The 6,363-nt window shown below is 49.9% G+C and overlaps 1 protein-coding gene across 6 annotated transcripts in view; it reads right to left on the bottom strand.

The window, feature by feature from the left end:
* Nucleotides 1-566, bottom strand: part of PPFIA3 (PTPRF interacting protein alpha 3) — a 105,494-nt gene extending 104,928 nt beyond the window's left edge. For 3 of the 6 annotated variants that reach the window (XM_060780727.2, XM_060780724.2, XM_060780725.2), the window contains exon 1: nucleotides 232-566. The gene's annotated coding sequence lies outside the window, so the exon portion shown is untranslated. The remainder of the gene's footprint in view (nucleotides 1-231) is intronic. The other 3 variants (XM_060780731.2, XM_060780726.2, XM_060780723.2) reach the window with 2 other exon arrangements.
* Nucleotides 567-6,363: the final 5,797 nt, after the last annotated feature.

A 6,363-nucleotide genomic window follows, 5' to 3' on the forward strand; every position in this document is an offset into this window, starting at 1 on the left:
GGAGGGAGAAGGCCATCGGAGATGCAGGCAAGGCTGCAGAGGAGACACTGTGTCATGGATTGCATTTTGGGGAGAAGATGGGGGAGACAGAATAGGGGGGGGGGAGGAGGGAGGCTGGTCCCAAGGCTGAGCATCCTGGGATGCTCAGGAATGGAAGAGGGGTGCCTTTGGGGGAGGAAAGGCTCCCGGGAGATGCGGTCTTCCTTCCCAAGGGCCGGCCGGGCTCCTTACCTGTCTTTGCAGCAGGCGGGGGAGGCGATGCAGGCGGCGGCGGCGGTGCTGCTGCGGGAGGGATGCGGGAGGGCGCCTCCTCCGCGGCCGGCCTTCACGGGTCCCCGGCGCCCATCCCCGGCATCCCTCCCTCCCTCCCGCCCTCCCTCCAGCCGGCCGGTCGGTCGGCCACCGCCTGGCAGCCCCCCTCCGAGGCAGACCCAGCCAGCGAGAAGAGGAGGAGGAGGAGGAGGAGGAGGAGGAGGAGGAGAAGCAGGAGCCCAAGCCCGCCCCTTGGCTCGGCGCAAAGCTCGCGGCGCGCCTGCCCCTTTAAGGGAGCCTTGACTGACCGGCCCTCTGGCCACTCCGCGCCCGGGAAGCTCGGGGACAACCCTTGAGGCACCGCCCCTCGGTGGGTAAGGGCGGGGGGAGGCGGGCTGCGAGTGGCACGGCGGCCAAGCCAATGAATGGGGAGGCGGGTGGGCGGAGGGGAGGGGGCCGCGGGGAGCCAATGGGGGAAGCCTGGGGGCGGGGCCGAGTTTTAGGATGATGTCATGCGGTGGTCCTTTCGGAAAAAGGAGGGGGAAGAGAGGAAGAAGGGGAGGAAAAGGAGGAAAGAGGTGGAGGGGGGGGGGAGGAGGAGAGAAAGGAATCAGATGCATCGCAGGTAAAAACGGGGTGAGGGGAGGGAGGGGAGGCAGGCAAAGGGGGGGAAAAGGGCATGACACCCATGAAACATGGATGCTACTACTGTCCGGTGGAGAAAAGAAGGAGACGCTGCAGCAAAGGGCGGAAAAATGCACCAAAATGCGGAAAGGGAAGGGAAAGGACATGCCACAGATATAGAAACCCCACGTTTCTAGTTTCCAGCAGACCTCACAACCTCTGAGAATGCCTGCTATAGATGTGGGTGAAACGTCAGGAGAGAATGCTTCTGGAACATGGTCACACAGCCCGGAAAACTCACAGCAACCCCGTGATTCCGGCCATGAAAGCCTTCGTTGGAGCAGAGGAAGGCACCGATTCCTGCAGTGTATTGGGGGTGGCCTCTAAAGCAGGGGCCACATGGAGAGAAGGCTTGAATGGGGCCGTTGGAAATGCAGCAAGCAGGGATGGGGAGGGGAGGAAAGAAAGAATGAAGGACCCAAAAGCAAAGCCAGCTCGCCTCCCCAAATGCTCAACTCCAGCAAAAGGATTGGGTGAAAGGGATAGAAAAGGGAAGGAAGGACCCAAAAGCAAAGCAAGCTTGCCTCCCCAAATGCACAACACCACCAAAAGGATGGGGTTAAAAAAAGGGAAGGGAAGGAAGGACCCAAAAGGAAAGCCAACACCCCCCCCCCCCAAATGCACAACTCTATCAAAAGGATGGGGTGAAAGGGATAGAAAAGGGAGGGAGGGAGGACCCAAAAGCAAGCTCCTCTCCCCAAATGCACAACTCCAGCAAAAGGATGGGGTTAAAAAAGGGAATTGACAGGAAGAACCCAAAAGGAAAGACAGCTCTTTTCTCCAAATGCACAACTCCAGCAAAAGGATAGGGTGAAAAGGATAGAGAAGGGAAGGAAGGAAGGAAGGAAGGAAGGAAGGAAGGAAGGAAGGAAGGAAGGAAGGAAGGGAGGAAGGGGACTCAAAAGCAAAGCAAGCTTGCCTCCCCAAATGTACAGCTCTAGCAAAAGGATGGGGTTAAAGGAAGGGATGGGAAGGGAAGGAAGGACCCAAAAGCAAGCTCCTCTCCCCAAATGCAGAACTCCAGCAAAAGGATGGGGTTAAAAGAAGGGAAGGGACAGGAAGGAATGACCCAAAAGGAAAGCCAGCTCTTCTCCCCAAATGCACAACTCCAGCAAAAGGATGGGGTTAAAGGGATAAGAAAGGAAGGGAGGGAGGACCCAAAAGCAAAGCAAGCTTTCCTTCCCAAATGCACAACTCTAGCAAAAAGATGGAGTTGAAGGAAGGGATGGGAAGGGAAGGAAGGACCCAAAAGCAAGCTCCTCTCCCAAATGCACAACTCCAGCAAAAGGATGGGGTGAAAAGAAGGGAAGGGAAGGACCCAAATGGAAAGCCAGCTCCTGTCCCCAAATGCACAATTCTAGCAAAAGGATGGGATTAAATGAAGGGAAGGAAGGGAAGACCCAAAAGCAAGTTCCTCTCCCCAAATGCACAACTCCAGCAGAAGGATGGGGTTAAAGGGATAGGGAATGGAAGGGAAGGATGGAAGGACCCAAAAGCAAGCTCCCCTCCCCAAATACACAACTCCGGCAAAAGGATGGGGTTAAAGGAAGGGAAGGAAGGACCCAAAAGCAAAGCCACCCCCCCCCCCCCCCGCCCAATGCACAACTCTAGCAAAAGGATGGGGTTAAAAGAAGGAAAGGAAGGACCAAAAGCAAGCTCCTCTCCCCAAATGCACAACTCTAGCAAAAGGATGGGGTTAAAGGAAGAGAAGGGACCCAAAAGCAAGTTCCTCTTCTCAAATGCACAACTCCAGCAGAAGGATGGGGTTAAAAGAAGGGAAGGGACAGGAAGGAAGGACCCAAAAGGAAGCACAGCTCCCCTCCCCAAATGCACAACTCCAGCAAACGGATGGGGTGAAAGGGATAGAGAAGGGAAGGCTGGAAGGACCCAAAAGCAAGCTTTCCTCCCTAAATGCACAACTCCAGCAAAAGGACGAGGTTAAAGGGATAGGGAATGGAAGGGAAGGATGCAAGGACCCAAAAGCAAGCTCCCCTCCCCAAATGCACAACTCCAGCAAAAGGATGGGGTTAAAGGAAGGGAAGGAAGGACTCAAAAGCAACCCCCCCCCCCAATGCACAAGTCTAGCAAAAGAATGAGGTTAAAAGAAGGAAAAGAAAGGGAAGAAAAGACCTAAAAGCAAACTCCTCTCCCCAAATGCACAACTCCAGCAGAAGGATGGGCTAAAGGAAGGGAAGGGAAGGACCCAAAAGCAAAGCCACCCCCCCCCCCAATGCACATCTCCAAGCGAAAGGATGGGGTTAAAGGAAAGGAGGGAAATGCACCAGCCCATGCAACCTAAGGGAGAAAGCCACCAAGGAGAGGCAGCAGCTCTGTTGAACTCAGAAGCCATACATAGGTAAACCTCCAAAGAGCCTGGTCAAAAAAGGAAGGGAGTGTGGCACATCCCTACAACCACGTGCTCCAGAGAAATGCACCAATTTGCACAAGTCAGTGGTTGCAAAATAAATAAATAAATAAACCCATTGCATCCCTCTATTAAACTCATCTGTGCAAAAAGGACACATGAAGCAATGCCCTGCGAGGGAAGGAGAGGCCCCTTCCTTTCCTGGAACCTGCCAGTTTCAGGAAAACCCAGGAAATCTGTCACGAGCCACAGTAGGAGACAAGGCGAGAAGTCGAAAAATAAAAATCAATGCGTGGAGGTAAAGAACTGCCAATCGATGCAAGAGAGAGGATCCGAAGGGAGAAGGGAGAGAGCCATGCATCATGAAGGAAGAAGGGCCTTTCCAGATGGCATTGCATTGGATTGGGAAAGGGAGGGGGGAATCTGGTCACACGTTTTATTCTGGGCACTGTAGAAATGTTAGCTCTGAATCAACACAGCAGCAATATCTTCTGCCCTCGTGGAAAGGAACACAGGGTGAAAAATTGGGACAGGTGTGCACATTGCGGCTGGGAAACACAGAAACACCCCCCCCCCCCCAAATAGAAAAACGGGCCATGAGTTGCCAGGGCAATATGACTTGAGAAATACACTGTCTCAGGCCCCTTGTTCACAGATGTATAAAATCCAGATTATCTGCTTTGAGCTGGATTATCTGGCAGTGTAGAGTCAGATTTTTTTGTTTCAGGAGCAACTTGAGCCCCCAATAGTGCATCAGGTTAAACCACTGAGCTGCTGAACTTGCTGACCAAAAGGTCAATGGTTCAAATCCAGGGAGCAGGGTGGGCAGTTCAAAAACATGCAAATGTGGGAAGATGAGTAGGTGGATAGGTACCGCTTTGGTCATGCCAACCACATGACCTTGGAGGTGTCTATGGACAATGCCGGCTTCAGCTTAGAAATGGAGATGAGCACCACCCCCCAGAGTCAGACACGAGTGGATTTAATGTCAGGGAAAACCTTAATCTTAGCGACTTGAGAAACTGCAAGTCATTTCTGGTGTGAGAGAATTGGCCGTCTGCAAGGACATTGCCCAGGGGTTTGATGTTTTATGTTTTACCATCCTTGTGGGAGGCTTCTCTCATGTCCCTGCATGGGGAGCTGCAGCTGACAGAGGGAGCTCATCTGCACTCTCCCGGATTTGAACCTCCAACCTGTCAGTCTTCAGTCCTGCCAGCACAAGGGTTTAACTCATTGCACCACCGGGGGATCCTAGACTCAGATAATCCAGTTCAAAGCAGATCATCCACATTATCTGTATTGATATTCTGGATTATATGGCAGTGTAGAAGGGCTCTCAATCTCATAGGGAGGTACAGGCATTTCTAATAGCAAGACATGAAGAGTAAAGACAAAGATCCAGAGGAAAGGTGTTCTTACCATACATCAAGGAAACAACTGACAGCATAAGGAAGCAGAGGAATTCCTGACAATAATCAATAAGGACCAGCTAACACCTCCAAACAAAGGATTCTCCCAGGCATCAATCAGCCAGGTTTTGAAGCTGCAAGGCCATTAAATGCTAATCAAGCTGGCCAATTGCAACATTCACACTTGCCTCAAGCAGACAAGAGTTCTTTCTCCCAGCCTGGACATTATTCCACAGATATATAAACCTCACTGGCCTAGTTTCCAGCAGACTCCTCAACCCTTTGAGAATGCCTGCCATAGATGTGGGTGAAATGTCAGGAGAGAAGGCTTCTGGAACATGGCCATACAACCCGGAAAACTCACAGCATCCCATTTCTAGCTGTACACTGCCCTCTTGTGGTTGCATACAGAGATACTTTTTTATTCATTTTTTGGGGGTCCCACCATAAAAGTGGTGAGTTTTTTAAGTTGAAACCTAAACAGTATTTTAAATTGGATAATGAAGGGGATATGGGGCATGTTTTTGTCCAGGTCCATGAAATCATGTAGGAGCCCTTGAGGTACAAACATACATATTTTCATAGCTAGCTCTATGTAATAATATTAGGGGGAAAAAATCTGTTGCTGGTTAGAAGGTCTTATTTCCCATTTAATTGTGTGGTCTTTACTTTGAACGTAGTTATTATACTCCAGAAACTTCATTTTCCTGGCTGCCACAAACTATATTGAATTGGTTGAAACTCTATGAGATATTAATTGAAAAACTATAGCAAAATCTGCTGCAGGATGTCCTTTCCAGGTAATAAACCCTTTCCAGGTTTTTATGATAGAACCAATTAGGAAATCACATTTATAACCCGGGAACAAGAATCATGTTACATAGTGTAGATCAGTTCTCAACCTTCCTAACGCCACGGAGCCTTAATACAGTTCCTCATGTTGTGGTGACCCCCAATCATAAAATTATTTTTGTTGCTACTTCGTAACTGTAATTTTGCTACTGTTTTGAATCGTAATGTAAACATCTGATATGCAGGCTGTATTTTCATTAGCTGGACTAAATTTGGCACAAATATCCAATACGCCCAAAAATATGCCAAAACAGGATACTTATAGTTGAGCATTCAACTCACAGCAAGCAGAGCATGAAGTGCCATGTGGCTGTAATGAATTTAGAGCTTAGAAGGCAAACATGCTTAGTGCTGTCTTTAAAATTAGTAAAAGTAAAGGTTTCCCCTGACATTAAGTCCAGTCGTGTCCGACTCTGGGCGTTGGTGCTCATTTCCATTTCTAAGCCGAAGAGCTGGCGTTGTCTGTAGACACCTCCAAGGTCATGTGACCAGCATGACTGCATGGAATGCATTAACTTTCCGCTGGAGCAGTACCTATTCATCTACTCACACTACTAGGTTGGCAGAAGCTGGAGCTAACACGCCACTCCCCGGATTCAAACCGCCGACCTTTCAGTCAGCAAGTTCAGAAGCTCAGCGCTTTAACCCACTGAGCCATTGGGGGGCCTTGTCTTTAAAAGTACAAAAGGTTTGTTTTCCAAAAACAATAACTACATGTCTTAAAAGTAAATAACTGGATCCTAGCTTTTGTTTACATGTCTCCTGACACACACAAGCAGAGAGAGATCTCAATACACTCTG

This window comes from Anolis sagrei, chromosome 6 (genome assembly GCF_037176765.1).
Source record: "Anolis sagrei isolate rAnoSag1 chromosome 6, rAnoSag1.mat, whole genome shotgun sequence".
Classification (NCBI taxonomy): Eukaryota; Metazoa; Chordata; class Lepidosauria; order Squamata; family Dactyloidae; genus Anolis; species Anolis sagrei.